Source organism: Polyodon spathula, chromosome 2 (genome assembly GCF_017654505.1).
Source record: "Polyodon spathula isolate WHYD16114869_AA chromosome 2, ASM1765450v1, whole genome shotgun sequence".
NCBI classification, from domain to species: Eukaryota; Metazoa; Chordata; class Actinopteri; order Acipenseriformes; family Polyodontidae; genus Polyodon; species Polyodon spathula.
In genome coordinates, this window is record NC_054535.1 from 16,181,636 (window position 1) to 16,194,458 (window position 12,823).

A 12,823-nucleotide genomic window follows, 5' to 3' on the forward strand; every position below is an offset into this window, starting at 1 on the left:
GGATGATTGAAGACTTTTTAATGCCTAACTCAGATAATACAGATGTGATGATTCTAGGATCTCGGAAGCAACAAAATAGTAGTATCTTCAACCCAAATCTTTTTTTTTTTTCAGACACGCATCAGATATATTACAAAGAATATATATTTTTTGTCATCTAAGAAATATTACCAAATTGAGAAGTATGTTTCCCTCTCAGATACTGAGATTGATGTATGCTTTTGTATCTTCGAGAATGTATTATTTTAAAGCCCTATTCTGTGGTATTCATAGCCATGTTACATCTTAAATGGTCATGCACCACTGTATTTAAATTATCTTTTAATATCATTCCCACTCAGATCACAGAATACCAGGTTGCTTACTGTCCCACAAATAAAATAAATAAAAAACCACACAGGTGGCAGCACATTCAGTTAGAGGGCTCCAAAACTCTGGAATGATCTGCCTAGCTCTGTAAGGGAAGCACCAAGTGCCACTGGTTTTAAAACAAGATTAAAACACACATTTTTATAATGTTGCGTTTTTATGCAAAAGTGATACTCCTTTTATTCTTTGTCTTGTTTTAGCGCTCTGTGTGTTATTTATTTTGCTTTTTATTGCTTTTCTTGCATTCTTTTATTAATTTGTCAATGTTTTTTATTCATGTGAAGCGCTTTGCATCAATTTTTATTGTGAAAAGCGCTACATTAAAAATAAAGATGATTATTATTATTATAGTTCATTTTTGTATTACATTATAGTTCTTTTTTATTTGGTATTTGTGGTTATATTGAATTCTATAATGCTTGTATTTAAATATGATTTTTCTCTTCATAATGCAAAATTATTAAATAATTTAATAAAAATTAGCAAAATCCAAGCCAACAGTTATGTTCTTGAAGATTTTTAGGTGTTGTTTTAAAGAGGATTGGAGGTAAGGGAATATATCAGATATTTAGAAGTTACACCAGTTAACTGTAACATTTATAAAAACGACTGCAAAAAGCCACGTAATGTGCGTGTTCAGTACGGCCGCACTTAGAGTCAAAATAACAACCTATTTTATAAGACTAATTCGGTGAAGCAGTCGATTCCACAATCAAAATTTAAATACCCCTCACCACAATTAGTGGTGGAGAATTACACACCTCTCACAATAAATAACGGGTTTGGGTCAACCCTGCGTGTGTAGGCTACACATTCCAAAAAAATAAAAATAAAAAATTAATGGCACACTGTGGGACATATTTCCTGAATATGATAATGATATAACTGGACTAATTAATGAAACTGCTGTGTCTTAAGAAAAAGGGCCCCTTGGTTCCTGGGAGACATACTGAACTATGTGACCTACTGATTAGAGGACCGGCGCCTGAACTGGATTAGGCTGAGCGGACAGTTGAATTAAGTGCAGATAATTCACACATGCAACAACAATCGTTTTGACGCAAGGAAGACATAAACTATCAATGTCCCAGTGGAAAAGAACATTAAAACATCAAAGGACTGTGTTTAAAAAAAGGTAAGCGATCTCACGAAAGACGAGGAAGCAAGCTGCAAGCGAGTCAAAGACCACAAGCAACGAGACTGAGGCCCGGCTGGAGGACAGCCATAAAAATTACAGCCACTGTTATCAGACAAACCAGTCTGGGTCTGTGTACACCTAAAACCACGGTATCCAAAAGAAACTGTGCCCTGCTACCAGCGTAACAAAGATTCAGCGAAGAGGACCATGCGGATGGGCGCTGTTGTGGATCCTATACCTAGGACTGAAGACTGTTGCAGCTGTTTGTTGATTCTATTGAGAATTGAAAGCTTTGTTGCCGAGTTTGATCCAATATAGGATTGAAGACTTTGTTGTGGAGAGGAGTGTTTTTGTACTGGTCACTTCAACAGATTGAGTTTACAAGCCAGCAGACCAAAAGTCTAAGCTTCAAGGAACTGTGGAGTATAACTCCAATTGTATTTTCCTTTCATGGAATAAATTAATTGAAACACCAATTGAACTGTTAATTAGTTAGTTTGCACAAATTTACATGTGAAATAGCTTTTACTGAAACTTGATGAAGTAACTATAAATCTACTCATATTGTTGTATGAAGACTTTCTTTAAAAGTAAACTTGCCATATACTTAATCTATATACCATTAACAAGCTTAATATGATTGTGGCAGGCTGGCAAGTGGATAGAGGCCCAGAGACAGACTGCAGTTCAAAAAAGTAACAATTTTGTTATAAATAAACACAAAAATAAAGTGCACAAGGGCAAAATAAAGATCTTTAAACACAAATAGAAAGATAACAAAACTTACAAAAATAAGTTTTCCAGGCTAGGCAATGCCTTCACTGGAATCAAACGCAAACACAAACACAAACACAAACACAAACACAAACACAAACACAAACACAAACACAAACACAAACACAAACCTGCTTCCTCAGCTCCCTCCTCCTAAATGAGAAGCAGAGGCCTCCTTTTATGTCAGGTGGCTGGGCACTGATTTATCGTTAATTAACCTAGTCAACCCCAGCCACCTGAACATAATAAACCCAGGCAGGTAGGGGAAATTAACCCCATCCCTGCCAATTTAAAAAGGTTTAATGATATACTCTAAGATTGTCTGCATCATCTTAGCTGAGGCTGTGTTCATATGTGGTCGAGTGTGTGTGAGGAAGGTACTAGCTATGTCACAGCCTGCTTGCTGTTGAAGCTGCTGTTTGTGTGTAAGGAGACATGCAGTGTCATATTTCAATTGCCTGCTAGCCAGCATGAGTGTAATGAGGGTTTTTCTAATTGTGTTTGTGTTCAGAGACTAAGATTCACTTTCTAACTTTTCTGATTTCTGTTTATTATTTGTGTACTTAATAAAATACTGCTATTGATTAACCATTCCTTGTGTATGTGTGTTCATAGTAAATCCTCGATCTTTGTAACACGTCAATTAAAATTTAAATTTTTTTTCAAATTAGTAAATCAATTTAAAAGTTTTATGAACTTGTTAGGGTTTTAAACCCCTATTTATAATCTGGATATTGCCTAAGAAACGAACGTAGCAATTACTGGACAGCCCAAGTATGATGGAGACTGAACTACCAATACAATCGCTCATTAAATACCACTCTAAAATGCCTCCTAACTCACCATGTTTCTACCTTCAGCCAAAACCTCTCTCCTGAATCTACATATGAATTGAGCAATATCATGGAACTGTCCAAAGTGATTGGTTGGTTTTGGTGGATAATAAAATTAATTTTGACTAATTGTGTCTTTCTTTGGTATTTACTGTCCAATAGTGAACTATGCTTAAAAATACAGCAAGTCAAAAAGAAATAGAAAAAGCCAGCAGTTGAGCGGATTGAGTTTAAATTTGACTCAAAATTGGTGCAGAGACATTCCAGCGGGCATGTACCGCTATAACCGGAAACTGATGGTAATGAATCAATTTAGAATCTGAAACTGGGGGGGGCACTGGACCTAAACTGGACGGGCCAGGCCCCCTAAGGCCTGCCCATAATGCCGGGCCTGCCCCTTAGTTCCAAGGTCCTGGAACAGGGGTAGATATATGTCCATGGGTGGCAGCCATCGTAGGGGGTCTTCCTCCCTCGCCACTAGCAATGGCAGCCCGTCAAACCATGCACAGGCCGGCTCCTCCGGCCAAGGAAATCTTGGCAGCCACTCGGCTGCCCGTGGGGGTGGTCTCTGGACTCTCCCCCCCTTCTTCGTAGCCGGCAGGTCCTTCCTCCAGAGCTCCGGCCACACTATCTCCAGCAGCGAAACTACTGCAGGGGGAGCTGGTCTCCTCACTTCCCCCAACTTCTTTGTGGCTGGCAGCTCCCTCTATCACTCCACACTATCTCCAGCAGCAAAACTGCTACCCCCCTTTTCCTGATCGGCAGTTCCCCTTTGTGGTTCTCCAGCCACAGTTTTTCCTGCTGCAATTCAATGCTGGTAGCAACCCCAGGAGAAGCAGAGCTGGCAGCGACCCCAGGAGAAGCACAGCTGGCAACCCCAGGTGATGCGGAGCAGTAGGCAACCCCAGGCGATGCGGAGCAGCAGGCAACCCCAGGCGATGTGGAGTAGCAGGCAACCCCAGGCTATCCAGATGTGTCAACTCTGAGTGGAGCAGGCATCCCTGGGCGGTGACGGCAGCAGCGGACCCTCAAGAGGCGATGGGGGCAGCAAGAGCTCCACTTCTCCCTTTGATGGAGCCAGGACTATCTGCGGTGCTGGGGGGGCCCTCTTCATAGCCGAGGGATGGATGGCTGTGGACTGCCAGCATCTTGTTCTGGTCCTTCCTGTCGTGAAGGGAGAGGCAGCTCCTGCTCCTCTCCCTTGGGTGGTGGTGATGGTGCAGAGGTAGCTCCTGCTCCTCTCCTCTTAGTTATGGAGGCAGAGGCAGTTCTTGCTCCTGTCTTCATGACTGTGGGGGTGATGGAGGCAGAGACATCTCCACTTCTTCCTCTGGCAGAGGATGCGCCCTATCTGCTCTCCCATTTTGCAGCTGCAGCTGGTATTTTGCCATTTCTGGGGTCTTCCCCAGGGTGCCTGGTCCTGGCTTGCTCAGGCAGCCACTTCCTCTCCCTGGTATTGGGTGGCAGATAGCCACTGTGTGCCCAAACTCCCTTCAACCAGGGCACCGCTCATCCATGATGTAGCCCTGGCAGATGGCCGATGGTAGTGGAATTGCTCTGTCTTCTGACGGGCTCGTGGACAGCAAAACACCACTTTTCTACTTCAAAGCAGACCCGGCAGACTTCCCCCTGTGGCTGCATCTGCTGTTGCCTCTGCTGCTGCTGCTGCTTCTGCTTTTTTCTTCCTGTTCCAAAAAAAAATAATAATAATTTTGCAATACCTGCTCTGGCCTGAGTCCAGGAGGCTCTGGTGGATCCCACAGTGGACACCACATGTAGCAGGGTGGCTGAGTGGTGACGTCAGGCCTGATGCAGAAATATCATGAAGTAATTGAGAATATATTTAAAGGCGTACAGTAATTATGTATTACCCACCTGGAACAGAATTGCAATATTTAAGATATGAGTGTAACAGGGCGAGCAGCCCTGTAGAGTATTGTTTATTTTAGAACGGGGTTTCCCCTCTGCCCCTGTACTGTGTTTTGTGTTTGTTTGTTTATTATTTATATAAATGTCAGTGAACGCTGTGTGTTTTGTTTATTGTTTTGTATATGTTTTGCGGTGTGGATGGGAAGCCCCATCCACATTGATTTAAAAAACCTTGTGTTAATGTGTGGCTGTCGGTTAGTGCATTGGTAAACTAGCTGGCAGTCACACATATTAATAAACGCATGCAGATTGTAGCCGAGGGGTAATAGAATAATTACAAACTAGTTAAACCCCTCGTTCACGGTATTTAAGGCTGCAGCTCTCCCTGCTCCGGTTGGCTGTACGGAGGAGGGCAAATGGGCGAGAGGGTGAGAGGTTCATTTAAAACGAAACCAAACACATATAGGATCAGTGAAGGTGATTGCCCAGCCTGATTTGTAGCGTAGTTCTAGTATTTTGTTCAAATATTTTATTTATTTTTTGTTTTATTTTCAATAACACAAAAATAAATAAACTATTTAACAAAAATAAGCTCTTGTTCACAGAGCATAAAAATAAAGAATTAAACAAAAATAAACACATACACAAAATACTAGAACTACGCTACAGGTCAGGCTGGGCAATCGCCTTCACTGATCCTATACATTTTTGGTTTTGTTTTAAATGAACCTCTCGCTCTCCTATTTTTTAAGTTATATAACAGGATATATGTATACTTGCGTCCAAGTATACTTTTAGTAGCCAATGTTACATATTAGTAGGCTGTAGCATGCATGGGGAAGGGGTCAGGACTGGTAGGTGACACAACACAACAATATTGATACACTCACAATGGGTCGCGGCCCTCTTGTATAAGAACATAAGAACATAAGAAAGTTTACAAACGAGAGGAGGCCATTCGGCCCATCTTGCTCGTTTGGTTGTTAGTAGCTTATTGATCCCAAAATCTCATCAAGCAGCTTCTTGAAGGATCCCAGGGTGTCAGCTTCAACAACATTACTGGGGAGTTGATTCCAGACCCTCACAATTCTCTGTGTAAAAAAGTGTCTCCTATTTTCTGTTCTGAATGCCCCTTTTTCTAAACTCCATTTGTGACCCCTGGTCCTTGTTTCTTTTTTCAGGCTGAAAAAGTCCCTTGGGTCGACACTGTCAATACCTTTTAGAATTTTGAATGCTTGAATTAGGTCGCCACGTAGTCTTCTTTGTTCAAGACTGAACAGATTCAATTCTTTTAGCCTGTCTGCATATGACATGCCTTTTAAGCCCGGAATAATTCTGGTCGCTCTTCTTTGCACTCTTTCTAGAGCAGCAATATCTTTTTTATAGCGAGGTGACCAGAACTGCACACAATATTCAAGATGAGGTCTTACTAGTGCATTGTACAGTTTTAACATTACTTCCCTTGATTTAAATTCAACACTTTTCACAATGTATCCGAGCATCTTGTTAGCCTTTTTTATAGCTTCCCCACATTGCCTAGATGAAGACATTTCTGAGTCAACAAAAACTCCTAGGTCTTTTTCATAGATTCCTTCTCCAATTTCAATATCTCCCATATGATATTTATAATGTACATTTTTATTTCCTGCGTGCAGTACCTTACACTTTTCTCTATTAAATGTCATTTGCCATGTATCTGCCCAGTTCTGAATCTTGTCTAGATCATTTTGAATGACCTTTGCTGCTGCAACAGTGTTTGCCACTCCTCCTACTTTTGTGTCGTCTGCAAATTTAACAAGTTTGCTTACTATACCAGAATCTAAATCATTAATGTAGATTAGGAATAGCAGAGGACCTAATACTGATCCCTGTGGTACACCGCTGGTTACCACACTCCATTCTGAGGTTTTTCCTCTAATCAGTACTTTCTGTTTTCTACATGTTAACCACTCCCTAATCCATGTACATGTGTTTCCTTGAATCCCAACTGCGTTCAGTTTGAGAATTAATCTTTTGTGCGGGACTTTGTCAAAAGCTTTCTGGAAATCTAAATAAACCATGTCATATGCTTTGCAATTATCCATTATCGATGTTGCATCCTCAAAAAAATCAAGCAAGTTAGTTAGGCACGATCTCCCTTTCCTAAAACCATGTTGACTGTCTCCCAGTACCCTGTTACCATATAGGTAATTTTCCATTTTGGCTCTTATTATAGTTTCCATAAGTTTGCATATAATAGAAGTCAGGCTTACTGGTCTGTAGTTACCTGGTTCAGTTTTGTTTCCCTTTTTGTGGATCGGTATTACGTTTGCAATTTTCCAGTCTGTCGGTACCACCCCTGTGTCAAGAGACTGCTGCATGATCTTGGTTAGCGGTTTGTAAATTACTTCTTTCATTTCTTTGAGTACTACTGGGAGGATCTCATCCGGCCCAGGGGATTTGTTTATTTTAAGAGCTCCTAGTCCCTTTAACACTTCTGCCTCAGTTATGCTAAAGTTATTTAAAACTGGATAGGAACTGGATGACATGTGGGGCATGTTGTCAGTATCTTCCTTTGTAAAAACTTGTGAAAAGTAATCATTTAACATATTTGCTATTTTTTTTTCTTCCTCTACGATTTTGCCATTTGTATCTCTATAGCGGATCGGTGCTATAGCCGCTGTGCTGGAGGTGCCGAGTTCAGTCTCTGCCTTTGCAATGCATTTTCTTTTTTTTTCTTTTTTTAATATTTAAATAAAATAAATAAACATTGAATTCAATGTTTAGACTACATACAACACCAAACGAGTTTGTCGTTGCTTGCGGGGGTGTGGGGGAGGTCTCATTTTGATTTAAAAAAAAAAAAAAACGCAAGCGGCAATTCAGTATTTGTTGTGCATAAACATACCCTTTCAAGTTTACCAATCGCTCAGATTTTAAGCCCCAGCCCTCTTCAGTTCCTGTTTGGAAGCACACCAAAACAAATCACAATTAGTACCGTACTAGAGCTGGAGATCAGCTAGTCCCCAACTTTGTTCCACTTCTTTTTTCGTTGCAGTTGGTATTAAGTTAGTACGCAGCTGGGGATGATCATGAGATAGTATCGTACCAGCTGGTACGCAATTTTGTACGCAGCTCCATGCTAACACGGCAAGTTCGTTGCAATTAACCCACAAGGTATTATATATACACTGGCAGAGGACGAGTGCCTAATCTCGCCTCTGCCAGAAACAAAATAATAACAAAACACATGGCTTTCGCCATCATTAAATACAAACACAAATAATAATACCGGGGTGGAGGGGTACCCCGTTCTACAATGAACAAATACATTTGTTTTAAATAATACAATACAAAATAAAAACAAAATTCATTAACAGCAGGGCTTTGCTCTGCCCCCTCTCCATGTACAGGGACCTGGCCCTGTTACACAGGCATATAAACATTTCAAACTTCTGAAACAATAAGTTTTCTTTACTTACATCCATGGCAGTCAAACCGGTGGAAAATCCTTCCATTGGACAGCAATATGTTCAACAACAATAACTCCATACAGCTTCATACAAACAGTCTTCAGTTTAACTGTGACTTATATCTTCTTAAATTATTATGCAGTTCTATTATGCAACTCTCCTATTTCTTATGTATGTCTGTATTTCTGAGTCTATGTATGATTTTAAAGCAAATCTGAATGGTCTAAAATATAGCTACATTATTCAGATGTGCCTACAACCAGCTGTACTGTATTTGCTCTAGCTACAAACTAACTGCGTCATCTGTCCCACTGTCCTTTTTTTTTTTTTTTTTACCATTTTCTTTCAATCTTGAATTTAACACAACTGCCTGAACCAGTATTGTTAAATATCAGAATGCCATGTTATAAAACATACATTCTGTAGGCTTTACTAAAATAACAGTGGAGGATGAGCCCTCATTGTACTAAATGTATATGAGGCTTGTTCTTCAGTGAGCCTCCAAATATCATTCCGTCTATTCTTAATCTCCTCCACCGTTCTTATAATAATGCCTACACTCTAGAAGTAAAGGCTCTCATTAGAACCTTGCTTTGCCACTGTGGGGAGACCTTTTTAGGTGTGTCTAAGAACCTTTTTTTTACATGGATTCTATATTCTCAATTTGCAGACTTTCTTTTTTGTCATCTGTGCTATGAAATATGTATTGAAAATTGAAGTTTGCAAAACAATACAGCAGTAAAAAGCACAATTTACAAACTGACTTGATCAGAAGGGTTAAAAAATTTGCAAAATGTTATTAAATGTTTCTTGAAAACGATATCTCCTTCTTGCTGCAGACAAGTCTTTCACATCACCTTGACTTTTTTAACGCCTACTCTCTGACTGGCAAATTAACGCCTGCTTTTCAGACGAAGCCCGCAATTACCGGCAGCTTTAATAAATTTGCAGAATATTTAATAGACCTTATTTGCAAAATCCTCTCTCAATTTTAGCAGTTTCATTCAGAAACGTCCCAGAATTAAATATGCATATACAGAATTACATATGCATATACAGAATTCCATATGCTTATACAGAATTCCATATGCATTAAGGGCTAAAGCGCACAGAGACATTGCCCCCGCAAATATCGTGTTAATTGTGAGTTCATGCCATTGCATGTGTTTCATAAATCCCATCCAAGAATTTAGAACCTTCAGTGCCCATTTTACGGTCGTAAAACATGCGCAATCCTTTTATAAATAAGGGCCTCAGTGTTGGTAAATGTGCCAATGCTGAAATAAACGTAAAAAATTCAATGACAAAAAAAATCTTCAGTGTCTACAAATTATATGGTTGAACAAATATACACATAAATAATTAAGTTATATAATGGCTGAACAACTCAAATGCATTTAAAGGAAATTATGAAGATATATTACTTTCTCATTAATGTTTCAGAACTACATTAGTATATTACAATTCACAATGCATGCTTCTGTAAATTGAATTGCTTTTACTTCATGAATAAACTAGTTCTCATTTTCTCAGAATGTTAATACATTATTTGAGTCCATTTAAACAGAGTGGCAGCTTGTTCTGATGTGACTGTCAATGGAGTCTATTCATCATAACTCCATCCTGGTGCATGACAATGTATACTAGATACATTTTAAAAGCCAGTGTACTCATTAAAATCTAATCTGCCTGTGTATTGTGTATTTTGTGAGTTTAGGTTTGGCGGGGGCTATGTCTTTTTTGTATTATTCTAAATTATTATGCTCTATTGTGTTGGTCAGTTTTAGACACTCTGTGGATTCCATTGGGCATTTTATTGTTTTTAATTTAAGTAGGTTTTAAACTTTTTTTTTTTTTTTTAATAATTCCTGTTTATTATTACGTTCAAAATGAAGATTCAGAGAAAGGGAGAACTCAACCAGTAAAGTTACCAAACCATAAATAAATCCTAGACATTTAAGTATAAACAGGTTCAATTTGTTTGTCTTTCATTGAAACAAGGGACTAATTTGTTTTCTCACAAACCCATACAAGTCTTTAATGTATGGAAACAGGAACAGGAAATTCTTCTAAGTAAGGTTTTGGAAATGTGTTTTTACCTTACCTTTAATTGTAAAAATGATTTTTGTAGTATGGGGGTAAACTTATTTTCATGAACAGTTTTTGTTATTCATAAAGAAAAGCCACTTGGGACCTCATTTGATTTTTTGTTTGTTACTGCTTCACTTTGAGATGAGAATGACAGTTACAGAGAGTTTGCACATAAAAGGCATAATTTGGCCATGGAAAAAAAAAAAAAACATTACACAATAGAGCATTGCACAAATAAAAGAAAAACAACATTCCATAAGAAAGTGCTGTGTACTATCCTTTTTTAAACATTTTTGACTGCATATACAGTGGTTTGTAGAAGTATTCACCCCCTACCAATAATGTCACATTTTGTTGAATTACAAATAATGTAAGCACAGTTTTTCAAACAAACTTTTTTATTCAAAGCTGTAGTGGTTAAACTGAACACTGTTATATGAGGAGGAGGTTAAATGCCAGCAAAAATTGCAAAGAAAATGTACAAAATGAAATGTACTGATTGCATAGGTATTCAGCCCCTAAAGTCAATACTTGGTAGGAGCACCTTTTGCAGCAATTACCGCTATGAGTCTTTTGGATAGGTCTCTACTAGCTTTGCACAATAGGATGGTGAAAGTTTTGTCCATTCTTTGCAGGAAAATTGCTCCAGTTCTGATATATTTTGTCAATGGACTGCAATCTTCAAGTCTCGCCATAAATTTTCAACTGGATTCAAGTCAGGACTTTGACTGGGCCACTAAAGAACATTAATTCTCTTCTTGTTCAATCACTCCAGTGTGGCTTTGTGTATCTCATTGTCCTGCTGAATTGTGAATTTCCTCCCCAGTTTCAGAGTTTTGGCTGAATCCTAAAGGATACTTTGCACCATCCATTCTCCCCTCTATCCTGACAAGCTTTCCAGTCTCTGCTGAAGAGAAGCATCCCCATATCATGATGCTGCCACCACCATGCTTGACAGTTGGGATTGTGTTGACTGGGCAATGTGCAGTGTTGGGCTAGCGCCAGATGTAACACTTGACATTTAGACCGAAAAATTTTAATTTTTGAATTGTCTGACCACAAAACCTTTTTCTACATGTCTGCAGTATCATCTACATGCTTTTTCGCAAACTCCACACGTGCATTAAGATGATGCTTTTTGAGTAATGGCTTCTTTCTTGCCACCCGTCCACACAGGCCAGCTTTGTGTAGGGACCGGCCAGCTTTGTGTAGGGACCGGCTTATTGTTGATATGTGTGAACACTGACTCCTATCTCAGACACAGAACTTTGAGGATCTCTCAAGGTAATTGTTGGCTTCAGAGTGGCATCCCAATCCAGTTTCCTGCTTCCCCGACGGATCAGTTTGGGAGGGTGACCTGACCTGGGTAATTTCTGGGTAGTATGATGAATCTTCCACTTATTAATGATGAACTTCACTGTGCTGAGAGGGATACTCAGTGGCTTTGATATTTTCTTGTACCCTTCTACTGCTCTGTGCCTCTCTACCACTTTATCCCTGGCTTGTTTCGAAAGCTCCTTGGTCTTCATCTTTGCTTTGTTGGATCATTATGTGAGTTGCACCTTGAAAGTCTTTGTATACATGAGTGAAATCAAACTACTTTGAGTACACACTGGCTGAAACCAGTTCACGAAGTTTGTGAAACAAACAAATATTTCACCTGAGCTGATTTAGGTCTGCAGTAGCAAAGGGGTTGAATACTTACACAATTGAGATTAATCTGTTTTTCTCTGTAAATCTTACTTCTTTATATTGTATATGCATTTTTTAACTTTGTCAATGTGGAGTAGTTTGTGTAGATTCTATATGTAAAGTCTAATTTGAAAGCATCGTGGAGTACGCTCAGGTGCCAACAAAATATAAAAACTTCGCAGGGGGGTGAATACTTCTGCAAACCACTGTATATTTATTATAAGCCTACTATACATGTATATATATATATATATATATATATATATATATATATATATATATATATATATATATATATATATAATCAACAAGTTTTCCTACAGAACCTCAGGTTCAGCAATTCTGATCCGTATTAGATTTTATGTTAATGATATAAAAATGATCAACTCCAGCTGTTTTCAAACTGGGGTAAGCATACCCCTGGGGATATATGAGCTCTTGTCGGGGTACATAAGAAAAATTATGTTTTTACGACGTTGTAGTACTTTAGGACTTAACAATCAAATCAACATTGTTGAATCTCCTTTAAAATAAAACCACAGCCGTACTGGTGTACGTTTCTTTCTGTTGGGTGAGGTTAACTTGTTATGAATACTCAGCCGTCT